The 16,135-nt window shown below is 49.6% G+C and overlaps 1 pseudogene; it reads right to left on the reverse strand.

Moving 5' to 3' along the window:
• Positions 1-14,965, reverse strand: part of Tada3-ps3 (transcriptional adaptor 3, pseudogene 3) — a 70,309-nt pseudogene extending 55,344 nt beyond the window's left edge.
• Between the last annotated feature and the right edge of the window lie 1,170 nt (positions 14,966-16,135).

Consider the following 16,135-nt stretch of genomic DNA (forward strand, 5'->3'; position numbering starts at 1 on the left):
ATATATATGTGTGTGTGTGTGGTATGTATGTGTGTGGTATGTGTGTGTGTGTATGTGTGTGTGGTGGGTGTGGGTGTGTATGTGGTGTGTGTGCATATGTGTGTATGTATGTGTGTGTATATATGTATGTGTTTGTGTGTGTATGTGTGTGTGTGTGTGTGTGTTTGTGTGTGTGCGCGCACGCACTCATGCGCAGGGTTCTTGATGGTAACCCCAGTCTCAAGTGTGGAAGGCAAATGGAAGGTGATTTCCATCAAGGAAAACCTGCCTGGTCATCACTGTCTACTGGATGGCACAGGCCTTTGCAGCCCTGGCCACTGGTTCTATCACAGTCGAGACCCTGTGAGAGGCTATGATTCCCCTGGGGCACCAACAGATTCGCCCCACCCCAGCTGGTGCTCGTGATCCACTGAAGCACATTCTCTGGCTGCGTGGGTTCCGGGAATGGGTTCTGGGCTACCTTGTAGGAGAGTCATTGTTTGTTCCAGGACATAGCTCGAGACTGCAATGCTCCCATTGTACTTGATTCATGCAGGGGACTTTTCCCAGCAGCAGGAGGCAGAGAGTAGGATGAGTTAGCCCCTCAGAGTCATCCCAGGAACCATAGCCATGCCAGGAACGGGGCTGGCCCAGAGTAGACCATCTCTTTTGATGCTAAACCTGTGGCTTGAGCAGCCAGGTTGCGGGCCTCCCATTTGCAGGACATGGACCTACAGAAAAGGGCTCCAAGAGAAAAGTAGGGGAGAAAAGGGAGCCCAGTGCTCCTGGGAGAGCCTGAGTGGGTGGGTGGAACCTCAGAGGCCAGTGCTGTGGCAGAAAGCCAAGATCACCTGTGTGGAGGTGACAGCCAGAGGGAGGGGGTGGGAAAGGGATACAGAGACAGAAGGAGGGCAGGGAGACAGAGAGAGAGAGAGACAGAGACATAAAGACACACAGAGAGATGTAGAGACAGACAGAGACAGAGAGACACTTCCATAAAAGACAAAGTGAGAAGTCTTATTCTACAGCCTCTGAAATCCTAAAATCCCAGCATCAATAAAAACAAGCAGCTAAGGATAGCTGCCCACAGGGAGAACTTATCAAATGCCCGTCACACGCTGAGCCCACCCAGTGTAATACCTACAGAGAAGAGGGGTCGGTTAATAACTGTACATTACTAGGGGTTGGGGATTTAGCTCAGTGGTAAAGCGCTTGCCTAGCAAGCACAAGGCCCTGAGTTCGGTCCCCAGCTCCGAAAAAAAAGAAAAAAAAAAAAAGAAAAACAATAACTGTACATTACTGAGGTTAGGGTGTTAGATGTCTTTCCCCAGACCTCCTCATGGCAATGTGCACATCCAAACTTAAGCCAAGCAGTGCAGCCCCACCCTCCTGAGCTGCACTGCAAGAAAGAGGCTCCAGAGGCTTCTGTAACAGAGCAAAGAGAAGTTATGTGGGACCTTTTGGGAGTGGAGAATTTGCTTGGAAAAAAATCACAGGTGGCTATTAATTCTATTTATTGATGGGACACCTGGATATGGAGTCGGAAGAACGTGGGGTGTGGGGCCCTGCCATCTATCTGGACACCGACTCCTGACAAGCACCTGCACCGTCTAAGGATGCTCATGTCTCAGTGCTCTGTGAGGCAGGTCTGCACCGCCTTCACTCCTCACCTGGATCTGAGAAGATCCCAGCGCTGAGAACTTCCCTTAGCCACCAGGACCCTGCAGCAGCCATGGGGGTCGTTAATGCTGCTGACCACTCGCTCTCGGCCTTCTCTGTTGGCAATGAGTTAAGCATTCAGAGTTTTACAGGCAGTTTTGGAAAGTGGAGAAGAAGAAGTTTTAAATCCAACTTAAAAGGAGTAAAAATAATACGTTTAAAAGTTAACGAGAAAACCACGGTTCTTGAGAGGGGTACGGAGTGCCTGCAAGCCAGACCATGCCAGGTCACGGCTGCCTGGTGTTTTCCAGGGGCTTGGATCTCTAAGATGAGGATCTGATCATCTCGCTGTTCATCCTGGAAGATCAGACTCCTGACTTTGCTAAGGCGCCTCTGACAGGACTCTTCAGGCTGCCGCGCTGTTATTTCCGGAAGGGTTGCCAAACATCCTGCTAGGATCTGAATTAATTTGGTAATAATGAGATCACACCGAAACCTCTATGTGATGTTTCAGATAACAGAGCCCAGGGCCTAAGGTAACATGGCAGGTTTGAGCTGGGTATCTCCATACACCTAGAGACCGTGGTCTCCACGCATCTCAAAGGCTCGCTGTCCGCCCGGCTCCATCTTGGGCTCATTTTCCTCTCAGTGGGACACTGGCCTTGACTTTGATTCTAAAGCAAGCCGTAAAACTGAGATCTTTTCTCTCTGTTTCTCCTGCCTTTTCTTCCCTTCCTTTCCTTTGCTAGGGAAACTGCTTAAATCATTTTTATTGAAACCCTCTTCCCAAGAGGTCTCATTTACTACTAAGAAAATTTATCTTGGTTTCAGAGCTGAAGGAAATGTCAACACGGGCGAGATTTTAATGATCACCTGGTTGTGCTTAACATTCACCAGAAGAGAGGGAAAAAAAGAGGGAGAGGTTCCTGTCTGGGTCACTCACAGTAATTGAAAATATATGGCTTTTAAATTATGCATGTGCTGCTGCTGCTGCTGCTGCTGCTGCTGCTGCTGCTGCTGCTGCTGCTGCTGCTGCAAAAGCAGCAGCTTCTTTGCAAAGAACCCTGGAGCATTTGGTTTTCTAGACCTTCCCAGGCATGTGTAGGCTGTCTGTCATGCCCTGCTGGTGGGGCGGGCTCCTGCATCCACGGTCACATCCTCCCTGTACTGGAGGGTCTAGAGCCCATTCTACTCAAACAAGATACACAGTCAGCCCACCCTCAGCTCTCTTTCTAGAACCAGGAGTCAGGAGGTGAGAACCCCCACACCTCTGATAGGAGCACAGAGGGTGTGTGGCATGGTGGCTGAGGGCATTTGCTGCTTTCCTCGAGGGCCTGGGTTCAGCTCCCTGCACCCACACAAGGCAGTTCATATCTGCTGGTAGATCTAGCGCCATGGGCCTCTCCTGACCTCCATGGACACGCAGGCGATACATGAACACACAAGTAGTATTAAGAAAATTTAAAGATTCATGTACCAGTCCTTAGCTTCCTGTTGCTACATGCCGAGCCTGTGATTTTAAGGCTTACATATAAAATGGTCACAAGTGCTAAATCCCTGGACTGCAGTGACTGCCATGTCCTGACTTAGGAGAGACATAGTACTTGCTCCTGGTGTGTGTGTGTGTGTGTGTGTGTGTGTGTGTGTGTGTGTGTGTTTGTGTTGGGGGGGTACTTACTAACAGTTCCCATGTTCCTTCAACACTTTCTGACGTTTCCCATATGCAGAACCCGTGTCCCACATTGTCTGAATCCTTCCTAAAACTGGGAGTCTGGAAAAGACTAACACAGCATCTGTTCTCAGGAAGACAGAGAGGTGGAACAGGATGGCTCACTTTTTACCATAGCTGCTGGGGCTGGAGAGATGCTGCAGTCTACAGGTACTCAGGCAGGTTATGAGAGTCAGCATTCCTCCTCACGCACACCTTCCTTGTCACCCCTGTCTTATTCGTGGTGCTCAGGGGCTCAGAAGCCTGGTCACATGCTCCAGAGCTGCATACGTAGCCTGGAGTGTGGGCCAGGTTTTCACTGAGACACTGTTGCCTTCCATGTACAGAAGGCGCTCAGGGCATAGGCCAGAAGCCTGGAGCATGCAAACACCTCCTCTCAAGCATCCCTCCCTCAGAAACCTGATCGCATTCACAGTGTGAGTAAGCAAAGGGTCTCAGGTCCCTCACTGCATCAGTCTGGCGGAACTGATGCAGCGGAAAGCCTCCTGGGCTTTCCGTGGTACCCTCTTCTCTTCTCCCTAAGACACCCAGAGATGTGAAGTGCCTCCTGTCAGTCAAGCTCTTACAACTTCATGACTCCTTCCAGAATGCAGTGCAGATCTGAAACACATGGAGCCTTAAAGAAGTGTATTCAGGCAACATGAATCATGGGAGAGAGGGGGAAGTTAGCCCCAAATGCAGCTGATAAAAATGCTTTCAGATGTTTGTAATTTGATCCTTTTTTCAGTAGTCAGGGTCAATAGCAACCGAGGCTGGGAACTCGGAAGTCATGCGTGTCCCTCTATGACCTGTTCACAACCATGGCAGCATGGAAGGGGATTTGTTCCCCTTCGTAGATCCCATGTTCTCTCAGCCAAGGAGGCTGATAAGCTTTAATATAGGGCTAGATGTGTCCAGACGCTTCTACCTCCAGAATCAGGGGAGCTGAGTGCAGGCTCCTGCTTACTTGCCTTCCTCTGCCCTTTCCTTCCCTTTCAGTGTCTTCTTCCCTTCATGAGTGTGTGTGTATGTGTGCATGTGCATATGAGTGTGTGTGTGTGTATGTGTGAGTATATGTGCATGTGCGTGTATGTGTCTGTGTGTGCTTGCATGTGTGTGAGTACATTCGAACACATGCATGTATATATGCATATGTGTGTGCGTATGCATGCGTGTATGTGCATGTGCTTGTGTGTGCTGTGTGTATGTGAGTGCATTGTGTATGTGTGTGCATGCATGTGTACATGTGTGCCTGTGTTTATGTATGTGTGAGTATGTGTGCATGTCTGTGCGTATTTGCACGTGTGAGAGTGCATGCGAATGTATGCATGTATATATGGATGTGTATGTGTGTGTGTGTGTGTGTGTGTGTGTGTGTGCACGTATATCATGAAAAAGATGGCTTAGTCACTGGCAAAGTATCCCTAGTCCAAGGAGAATTACTGTCTCACCATATAAACTAGACAGCACTTGGGTCTCAAGTCATACAGTGGTGGAATCCTCTGGCCTCTGAATGCATGCAAATATCTGCATAGACAGCATATGCACATGTTCTCTCTCTCTCTCTCTCTCTCTCTCTCTCTCTCTCCCTCTCCCTCTATCCCCTCCTCTCTCTCCATCTCTCTCTCTCACCCTGGCAATGCATCCCTCGCACACAGAGCAGCAGGCCATGCATACATCCCACGTGGGCGTAGCAGCTGGGATCTGGGAACCTTAGCCCACGTCACAGAGCCTCCCAGGTCCCAGAGCCTCCCAGCATGTGCCTCTACCAGGCAGCCAGCCAACTGCCCTAACACCCTGGAAACTGAACGCCACACATTTCCAGCCCCTGCCGATGCCCCTCCTTGGCATTCAATTTGCAGTAGGATGAGCAGAAGGTGACATCACCCCCAATGAGGTAGGTTTTGAATTGGTATGGCGTCCGTCCTGCTGCTTGCCAAGGAGAGATGAAGTAAAAGGACCCATCCCTATTCCCCGAGGGGACTCTCAGCCCTGGAGGGAGAAGGAAACCTCCTGAAACTCTGCCTGCAGCAGACTGCTCTTAGCATCTCCCACAGTGTCCTTTAGCATCCCCCACTAACTCTGAACCAGCCACACTGACTGACACCAGACAGCACACACGGGAAGCACCTTTTCTCAGCAGAGGGGGCTGGTCTGAGCCGTGCACTTAACCTCTGGGATCCAGCTTTTCCTCATGCGTGCCAAATACTTACTAAGCAAACGTTAAGTGCTGGCTGTGACCCAGTGTCCAGGCTGGACCTCGGATGGTGGTTAATATGTGAACTAAGTTCACAGGAGGGCAGCAGGGACTCAGTAAATGAGCCACAGTGGAGGTCAGCACCTGTGCTAAGGGCCTGTGACTGGATGCCATGGAGAATGTCAAATTTGAACTTAAGTTTTGAAACTGTGCAGCATGGTGTAAGCTTGCCAGACAGAGAGAATAGTGGAGAGCGAGGAGTGAGGGAGGTACACTTACTACGCCGTGTAGTTCTGAGGGCCAAGGTAAGTGTACTAGAGGACAGCATCCCTCCATGACTATGGGCTCTGATTCCCTTGGGAGCAAGCTATCTTAAGCTCTGTGGAACACAAAGCCTGGTTTCTTAGTAACCAGACTTTGAGGCAGCGGTAGGGAGGCGACTTGGGGCCCAAACTCAGCTGGGGTTGAGGAAGAGTATCTTGTAGCTTGCCTCTGAAATGTCGAAGCTTTGCCTGGCCCAGAGGAGTGTACAAGGCTTCTGAGAGAAAGCTCTGTTCCCCATCCAGGAGTTGTAATGGTGTGGGTGGGAGTCCGTCTCTTTTTTCTCTCTGAGCTTAGATTTCCTCAGTTTCGGCTCTATTATCAGGGTGGGTGGCAGCAGCAAAGAGGCTTCATCCCACACTTGGGCGAGCCTACCCATGAGAGGGACATAAACAACCCCTCCAACTCAGACACAGGGAAGCCCAGTCCCCGCCCAGGGCAGTGAACTCTCAACTGCAGTCAAACAGACACTGGACTGACTGCCAGGCCTGAGTTAGCTTCTCCCTCTGAGCTGGGAATAGTTGGTTCTGTATCACGCATAGGCAGCTGGATCTGAAGGGGTCTGTAGAGAGAACAGACATGAGTCCTGAAGGCAGGCGTGTGTAACTGCAGGAGGTGCTAGTGTTGCGAGGTAGACGGCACTGACAAGTGGCCTCAGCTGCTCCCTTGTCACGCCTTGTCACTGAAGAACTGCACTGTGGGATCAAAGCAGCTGGGCTGGGAACCCCAGAATTCAATTTGCAAACACTGATGAGCAAAGTATCTTAGGGTGTCCCTCAGAGCCTGGGGGGGGGGGGTTTGCTCTGAGGAGTCTGGAGAATGGTGCACCATAGACATTCTTCAGGGTTGGAATGAGTGAGTTTGTTGACTATGTAAGAAGCCAAAGTAAAAGAGTATAGATTGATAACTTATAGGCAGACAGACAGATAACAGATGATGATGATGATGATGATGACGACGACAATGACGATGCGTAGAGAGATAAACAGATAACTGATGATGTTAGATAGATAGATAGATAGATAGATAGATAGATAGATAGATAGATAGGCAGGCACAGACAGATAATAAATGGATAGATGGATTGATAGAGATAGAGGATAGATGGATAGATAATTGATAGATAATTGATAGATGATGGATAGATGATAGATGAATAGATGGTACATGACTAGCAATAGATAACAGATAATAAACAAATGATAGTAGAGAGATGGTAGGTAGATGGATGGATATATAGGCAGGTAGATGGCAGACAGACAGACAGGCAGGCAGATGAGAGATAGATGATAGCAGGTAGACAGATGGCCAATCATCAATTGGCCTTACTCAGATGCAGCAGAAACCAGCTGGGGAATGCTGTTGAGGCAGCTGCTGGAGTTCCAGCTTGAGAGCGTGGGCAGAGCATCCCCTCCTGTCAGGCTTCTGACTCAGAGAACAAACATCAGCAGACGGAGAGGACATCATTACACCTGGGGCTCGAAGCATCCTGTGGAAACCAGCTCGGGGGCTGAGCTCGTGAACTCTTCCATGGCTGAACTTCAGGCTTGTCTCTCCCACTGTAGGAATGTGTGTCCCATGTCATGGAATAAACAGTGGAAACCTCCTGTAGGTTCTCATAGACCTTGTTTCTGCTCTGAGCTGCTTTCTAATTTCTTCCCCATCAGTCACACCCACCACTAGACAGGTGGCCTTGGAGGAGAGTTTGAGACAGCCATGCTTGGATCTGGCATGGGAAAGGGTGTATCTACTTCTAGAGCCAGCTTCTCGGTGAACTTTTCTTGAAAAGCCTTTACCAATATAAGGTAAATCACAGGAGATTGAGGAGGAGCATCCCAGAAACTGACAGGGTGGTGTTACATGAGTATGGTGCCATGAAAAGGAAGAAGAGGTAGAAGAATAAGCTATGAGGTATGAGGTGTGAGCTGTGAGTTGTGAGCTGTGAGGTATGAGTTGTGAGGTGTAAGGTGTGAGGTATGAGTTGTGAGGTGTGAGCTGTGAGTTGTGAGGTGTGAGCTGTGAGGTATGAGTTGTGAGGTGTGAGGTTTGAGGTATGAACTATGAGGTGTGAACTATGACTTGTGAGCTGTGAGGTATGAGGTGTGAGTTGTGAGGTATGAGGTATGAATTGTGAGGTGTAAGGTGTGAGGTGTGAGGTTTAAGGTTTGAGGTGTGAGGTGTGAGGTATGAGCTGTGAGCTGTGACTTGTGAGGTGTGAGTTGTGAGGTGTGAGCTGTGAGGTGTGAGTTGTGAGGTGTGAGCTGTGAGGTGTGAGGTGTGAGGTGTGAGCTATGAGCTGTGACTTGTGAGGTGTGAGTTGTGAGGTATGAGGTGTGAGGTGTGAGGTATGAGCTGTGACTTGTGAGGTGTGAGTTGTGAGGTGTGAGCTGTGAGTTGTGAGGTGTGAGCTGTGAGGTATGAGTTGTGAGTTGTGAGGTGTGAGGTTTGAGGTATGAACTATGAGGTGTGAACTATGACTTGTGAGCTGTGAGGTATGAGCTGTGACTTGTGAGGTGTGAGTTGTGAGGTATGAGGTGTGAGGTGTGAACTATGAGGTGTGAATTGTGAGGTGTAAGCAATGTCCACACATAAGCAGATCTAGTGCAGTCCTCTGGAATGATCTCAAGTCTTGGTGCTGTACAGTTCCGAGCCACTACTTTCAGCAGACTTGATGATGGGACCAGTATGGAGGGAACACCCACGGGGAAGAGGACTGAGGTTCCACTCACGTGTGGTGGAGGCTGAGATCTGAGATGAGGACTGAGGAGGAAGCTCCCAACTCTTCCTCAGTAAGGCAGAGATGTGCTTCCCCTGGGGTGGGAATTCAGTGTTCTGTTACCAGGAGACCCTTCCTAAGTTAGAGAGAAGGAGGCAATCCTGCTTTCAGAGAGGGAACTAGGAGAACAAAAGGCTGGTGTGTGTGTGTGTGTGTGTGTGTGTGTGTGTGTGTGTGTGTGTGTTAGAAGTAGCTTGGCCAGTCCTCTTTACCAGAGGGAGTCCAAAGGGAATTTTTTCAAGGTGTCTCAGTCCATGTGATTTAAAGATAACAGTTCTCCTTTAAACTTCCTTCCTTCCTTCCTTATTTCCTTCCTTCCTTTTCTTCCTCCTCCTCCTCTTCCTCCTCCTCTTCTACTTCTTCTCCTCCTCCTTCCTCTTCTTCTCCCCCTCTCTCCCCCTCCCTCCTCTCATCTTCTTTTCTAGTTTTAAAAACAATTCCAGAGGTCAGATGCACAAAAGGGATTTCACTGAACACCCCAGTACTCTAGGGTGTGTTCTCTGAAACTACAGGGCCTCTCTCCCCTCCTTTCCTTTCCTGGTGGAAGAGGCTGCCCCAGCCATGACTCCTCCATCTCCAGAGTAGTACTGATTCCTGTGTTGTCACTCTGACTTGACCCTTGACCCTCCCTCTTATGGGGCCTCTGGTGTTTGCGCTGGTCAGCTTTAACTGTCAACATGACACAAACTAGAATCGCCTAAGAAGTGAATGTGAAGAACAGATTGTCGAGGTCGGTTGTCCAGTGAGCATGTCTATGCTGGATTGTCTGGAATATGCCGATTGGGGTGTGAAAATCTAAATACGGGTCAGCATCATTTCATTGTCTGGGCTTTGGACTAGGTGGAAAGGCGGGAGACAAGTGAACACCAGCTCGCTTGAATGAACGCAATGCTCTCCGCTCCCGACTGCAGCTGTGGTGTGGCCAGCGGTGACTCCACCACAAGGATAGACTGTAACTTCCAGTTGTGCCTCATAGAAACCCTTCCTCCTTTACGTTGATTTCGTAGCATATTTATCACAGCTGTAGGACATAGAAGTCAGACAGCTTCTTTCACAACAGCACTGACTGGCTCAGGTTCTGAGGACCAGAATGTGGACCTCTCTGCGGGCTGTTTCCTTGCTCCCTACTGTCTGTTTCCAAGAAATGGCCATCTTGTAGATATGCTAGACGGAGCTTTTCCCTGAGGGATTTGAGTGAGTCCCACAAATCCCCAGGGCTGCCCACTAAGGTGAGGCCATGGTCTCCATTCTCCCATGGTGCAATGCCAGAATTGACATCATTGATGTGCTCGGCTCCACATAGGAGGGGTGGGCCCCTTCCTGCCTACATCCTGTCCTATATGTTTCGAGTACAGCTTAGCTCTGTGAGATGGTCTCTCCATCAATCCCAAACGCAGCTAAAGGGTAAGAACACTGGTTTAATTTTTCATGAGGGCAAGCATAAAAAATTCAAACTAACTGAGCCCAAAGTGAGCATTCCAGGTGCCAACAGGCCCTGACACCTACCTCTCAAACAAACTCCACTGCCCCACCCCAGAATCCTCTCCCCAAACGTCCCAGTCCTAATTGGAATGAGGCCTGCTCTGGCTGGTGAGCCTGTGGACATTCAGGGTGAGCACAGATGTCCCCTGCTTACAAGGCTGGTAGGCCTGAGTGTTTGTTTATCTGGAGGTCACTCTTAATGGTTTTAATTTTAAATTTTTCATGCTTTTCTTCATGAAAAATTTAAAAACTTTGTATTAGGGGTCACATTAAAGACAGTCTGAAGATTAAATGATGACCCGGCCCTGCCCGGAGGACCCCAAGTGTCTGCAGCACTGACTGAGTATGGTGCTGACTCCTGGAGAGTCTCTCCCCCACAGGGTGGCTGGCCCCTGCTGAGAACCTGAAAAGGAGCAGTCTGTGCTGTGTCTCTCCAGATGAGCAGTCTTCCTGCTCCTGGTCCCTGTCCTGAGCTGCCTTAGGACCTTAGAACCCGGGTACATTTTAACCCAAAGGTTTGCTAGAGTTTCAAGTGGAATTGGGTAGAATGTGTGGCTCTCAAGGCTCAAGCCTGGAGGAGATTTTGGCTCCACATGAAGAGGTAAAACTGATATACAGGATGAGTTGAGGGGGTGGCTTTGAGATACTCCAGGGAGAATAAAGGATATTTTTCCACAGCACATGGGAGGCTCTCCATCAGAACTCCCCAGCAGGTTGAGGAAGGCAGGCCTGCAGAATAGCAGGAGCCGGTCCAGCACACAAACAAGACTCTGCTTTTCACTGGTGGTGCTCAAGGTTCTCTCCTGGCTTTTATTCACTCTTTTGTCTCATAGATATCAGCCTATCCTCTGAGATACACAGGGTGGGGGACACAGGACTTCACAAGGCTCCTAGAATATTAAGCATGTGACCCTGAACGCCACCCAGTATAGGCAGTGGTGCTCTGAGCTATGGACCTGCACCATAAAATCTTTGGGTATCAGGAGAGAGAGAGAGAGAGAGAGAGAGAGAGAGAGAGAGAGAGAGACTGACTTCTCTCCTCCCTCCCCTCCCTCTCCCGTTCCCCCTTCCCCCTGCCTTCATTCCAGACTGTCCCAGCACTGGCCAGCTTTGCTCTGCTCTTAATTGAACAGATCACAATTGTTTCTGGAACTTGAAAGGAACAGAGCCATGGTGTGTGCTGCAGACTAGCTGGCTATCTTGTCTTGGGCTCCTGGTCATGTCCTCCTGAGTTGCATGGATGGACTACAGCTGTCTGTATAATTCTTTGGCCTGGAGGCATGAGTTCCCTCTAATTGAGATGGTAGGGAATCTGGCTGGTATAGCCACCCTATGTAATCTCTAAATGGACATGTGCTGTTTATGTCCGATGGCCTGGAGCTGTAAGGCTCAGTCTTACAGGGAACATTGACTCTATAGGGAATTATCACCCTACCTAGAGGAAGTTGAAGGAGTGCGAGAGGAAAAACCCAGGAGGACACTGGCTACAGTGTGGACACAAACCCAGTATAGCTGATTAGATCTGACACAGAGAGAAGACAGATGACCTATGGAGGGCAGGGAAGAGAGCTGACAAGACTGACTGGAGGTGAGAGAGGAAGAGGGGGAATCAAAAGTAAGGGTAGAGAAGTGCAGGGGAGTGGAGTTAGAGGAGGGTTGGCACACATGCATGGAAAGGGTTGAGTATCCCAGACAGGTACACACACCTGTAAAGAATCCCCTCTTGGCAGTGGAGACACGGTGCTGGTGACCAATCTTTAGGTTCCCCCAAAGTTGTTGTGGAAAGACCTCCAGCTCCAGAGAAATTGCCTGTGGTTCCAGAGGACACACCTGTGAGGCTGGAGGATCCACAGGGCACCAAAGAGCATGATGGGAGCTGGCCTGACTGTTTGTTAGGGAAGGAGTGCCTGCATGAGTGGCTGGTGGAATCCACTGGAACACCACATGAGCCTACAGGTCCCTTATCTCCTTCCATTAACCACCCTGGGGTGCTAATGTAGCTGACTGAGGAGAACACTCCTCCTCAGTCAATGTAGGACATTCAGTTTGAATGGAGGATCAGGCCCTGGAGAAGTTGTCTAACTCTTAGTCGGCATTGCAGCTGAGCTCGGAGAATGCCCTGTTGTTTATCCAAATTCCCCAGAGCGGAAAGGTCTGCAGGAATGGCGAAAATTGCTTGCACAAAACCCCAGAGTTCGCGGCTTAGCCGAGCCCCAGAGCAAGTGGAGAGCCCTGAGAGGCAAGATCGCTGCAGACTGAGGTGGGCATGATTTATTCATCTCAAGACTTTGAGGAAGTGCACAGCTGAGATGAAAGAGAGGCGAGACCCACACACACTTCAAAGGGGAGACTGTCTAGAGCCAGGGATGGAGAAAACCAAGCACAGCATCTGCCTCATGTGTCCACTCCATGGTCATCTGGGAAGCGGGAGCAACAGGACAAAAGCAACAGAGAACATGGCGTGTTACCGTCTGCGGGCACAAGCATCAGCTGTGCATACTCGTGAATGACCGCACACACCACTGGGAAGCATTGCACACCGAGAGTCCATGCATGGGCAGTGCCCAGGAAACACGTGTGTACCATGCCAGCGCAAATTATCCTATACTCTTGTGAAGACCCTCCCTGGATGCATTAACAATAAATTTAAGGAGATATTATTGAGTGGGTTTGAGCTGTCTGTGTCCACCTCCCATTGAGTCACCTCAGGGCTTTGCTTGGCCCTTCTCATCCTCAGAAGCAAGCCCTTCACCGTGTGTGTGGAATCCTTCAGCTCGTCTCAGACTTTATGGGCACTGGCTTGAAAACTCTTTATTTCCACTCTTCATAAGGCCCCTGACGTTACCGTTAGCCTAGCACAAGCCTGTATGTGATGCTCCCCTCAGATCAGCCCAGTGTCAGGCCACCTGGGATGTCAGTCGTGTTCTCCCCTGCTTGGATGCTCTTGTTCCAATCGTCCTTGTCTCGTGGTGTAACCTGATTTGGGAATCATGTCATTAAGATATCAGTAGACAAGCCAGGGTCATGATGGAGAGGAGAGTGGGTCCTATGCCTGTTGCCTTTGACAACTTGACATTATCTGGAAACAGAGTCTTGGTTAGATCAAGTCGTCAGCCTGCAGGTATGTCTGTGGGGGGTTGTCTTGATCACATATTAGCTGATGTAGGAAGACCCAGGTCACTGTGGGTGGCACCATTCCCTAGGAGGGGATCCTTGACCATGTGGCATCTTCAGAGGGAGCCCTGCCCTGGGCCCTGCTGACATCTGGCCGTTGGTTCTGGCATCTGGAGGGGTGAGGTACCTCTTGTCCGGATCCCTGATCTCCAGTGCTTTGCTGGCCATTGGTTCTGGCATCTGGAGGTGTGACGCACCTCTCGTCCAGATTCCTGATCTACAGTGCTTTGCATTGGCAGCTTCAGGAAGCTCACATCTTGCCTTTCATTCTTGATGGACATTAGCCACCTCCTCTCAGGGCAGCAGGGCTCTGGCTGCCACCAGAGGTAGTGACAGCTAAGCATCTAAGACAGTGATGGGGTCCCGAGGGGGATCTGTCAGGCACTCCCACAGGGTTACATCATGAACGTTCAGTGTCTATAACAACAGAACACCACTCCTATGCAGTCTCCAGTTGCCTGGTTCTGTTCCAAGCCTGAGATGAGGCAGACCACTGTGAAGGAGAAAAGAGACTCGACCCATGCTCATGGCAGCCAGAAAGCAGAGACAGAGGAGAGCTCCCCCAGGACACACTCAGGTGACCCATTTGTTACAACCTGTCCTCATCTCCAGAACTTTCCACTTCTTTTTAATAAAGTCATTATCTTACAAATCTGATTAGGTTGGGGCACACATAATCCAGCAGTGCTCAGTAGCTTGGCCTGGGAGCTTTGTACCAAGCCTCTCGCATACTATTTTTTCAAGAGGGCACTTCACGCCCAAATCACCACACTATTGCGGTTCTGTCTATAATTGCTCTGAAAACTCATTTTAAACCACATTAAAGAAACATCTAAACTCACAGAGGTAGGCATCTGTAACCCAACCCCAATTCTTCCATCCACTGACTTCACTGCCAATGTCAGAAGGGGACGGGCACACACACGGAATCTGCTCAGAGTGATTCTGGATTGCAGGTAGCCCGTGTGCTACACAGGGGCATAGTGTTGCCCTTCCAAGGGAGGGAAAGTAGATGGCACGGGGAACAGGCTTGCTTGCCCAGCTATGAGAACAACTAAAGACCGTGCAGTGTTAACTGTAAGGACATGAGCAGCAGGACATTCACAGGTTACTGGTGGAGCATGCAAGACGCTTGCTCGGGCACTTGGACATTTCCTTACCAAGCTAAATGCCACCCTCCGAGACCTGGCAGCTGTGCTCCTAGTAGTTCACGTCACTGGTGTGGAACTTGGTTGCTGAAGGAGATATGAGAAGTGACCTGGGGGGTCTCACCTGTGGGGACCTGACACAACCTGAGACATGATACTTTCCCCGGGCAAGTTTGGGGCAGTTGGAGTCTATCTCCTGGAGCTGCTAATTCTTCCTCTGGTGACAGCGACTTTTTCTTCCTTCCTTGTTGTTGTTTTGGTTTGGTTCTTGTTTTTTTTTTTCCCTTTGGGGGAATGGGGCTGTTTTATTTTGTTTTTCAAAGCAGGGTTTCTCTGTGTAGCCCTGGCTGTCCTAGAAGTCTGTGTAGACCAGGCCTACCTAGAACTTGGAGCTCACCTACCTCTGCTTTCCAAGTCCTGAGACCAAAGGCATACACCACCAACACCTGGCTTGGTGGGATTCCCTCACAGCACCCTTTCTTGCGGCCACGTTGGTAAAGTGTTAAAATGGCTTCTGACATCTCGACGCTTTTTACAAAGCCCCTTCCCAACTGACATCTTTCAAGTGCTTCTCAAGCTTTTTAAGACTAGTTCTGAGTTATTTTTGTCCTGGAGTATCTCATCTAGGATTAGAGGCTCAGGCTAGAATTTTCTAGAAAGTATTCTCTCTCTCTCTCTCTCTCTCTCTCTCTCTCTCTCTCTCTCTCTCCTCTCTCTCTCTTTCCCCTTCTCCCTCTCCCTTTTCCTCTTCCCCTTTATAACTCATTCAAGATAAACTGCTTTTTCCTTTCTAATTCCCATGTGGTTAATGTGGTTAAGACAATCTGCCAGGTCAGAGAGGCAAGACGTCCCAAGAAGTGTGTGGTCTCTGAGGTAGAATGAGTCCCTGGAAGAAAACACAGATGTGGGCCTGGGGAGATGGCTTAGTAGGTGAAGTGACCATACCGGCTTGACTTTGACTTTGAATCCCAGCACCCAGACTGGTTCCGAGTGTTTCTAATCCTAGTGCCGGGAAGTCAAAGATGGACACAGGTAGATCCCTGAGGCTTGTGGGCCAGCCAGACTGATGGCATCTGATCCCAGTGAGAGACCTTATCTCCAAAGCAAGGTAGATGGATCTTGAGGAATAGCACCCAAGGTTGACCCCCATCCTCCACCACATAGAAATACCTTCACACACTCACACCCCAACACAACATTGCACACACACCCACACATGCAAACATAAAAATTAAACACTGCATAATCTCAATCAACCACTGAGCTATAGTATATGTCAAAGCCCAAATGGAGGTGTGTGCATCGCTGTTGCACCCTGACTGTTGCCTGGGGCATTTCTGCTGGCTCCATAGGACAGATCTAATGTCCCCATTGGCTGGGTGGTTCCAATCTCCTCACACAAAAGCACAATGAATGGATGCTCAGTGAGCATACATGTGATAAAAGGAGTTGCCCACACCCTGCTTGGGATCAACAGAGCTTCTACGAATGGAAGCAACTCTCTGCCTCCAGAGATCACCAGGGCATGTCAACGGGAGCCCAGAGAAGCAGAGCCCTTCTGGATTTCCATTTGGAGATAAGATGACAGGGAATAAATTCAGCCAAGATGGGAACAAGATCAGAAATACGAGGTCAGCATCTCTCACTGCCTGGATCTTGTGGTCCCATCCGGTTCCCACGTAAGCTTAGCA

Source organism: Rattus norvegicus, chromosome 3 (assembly GCF_036323735.1).
Source record: "Rattus norvegicus strain BN/NHsdMcwi chromosome 3, GRCr8, whole genome shotgun sequence".
Classification (NCBI taxonomy): domain Eukaryota; kingdom Metazoa; phylum Chordata; class Mammalia; order Rodentia; family Muridae; genus Rattus; species Rattus norvegicus.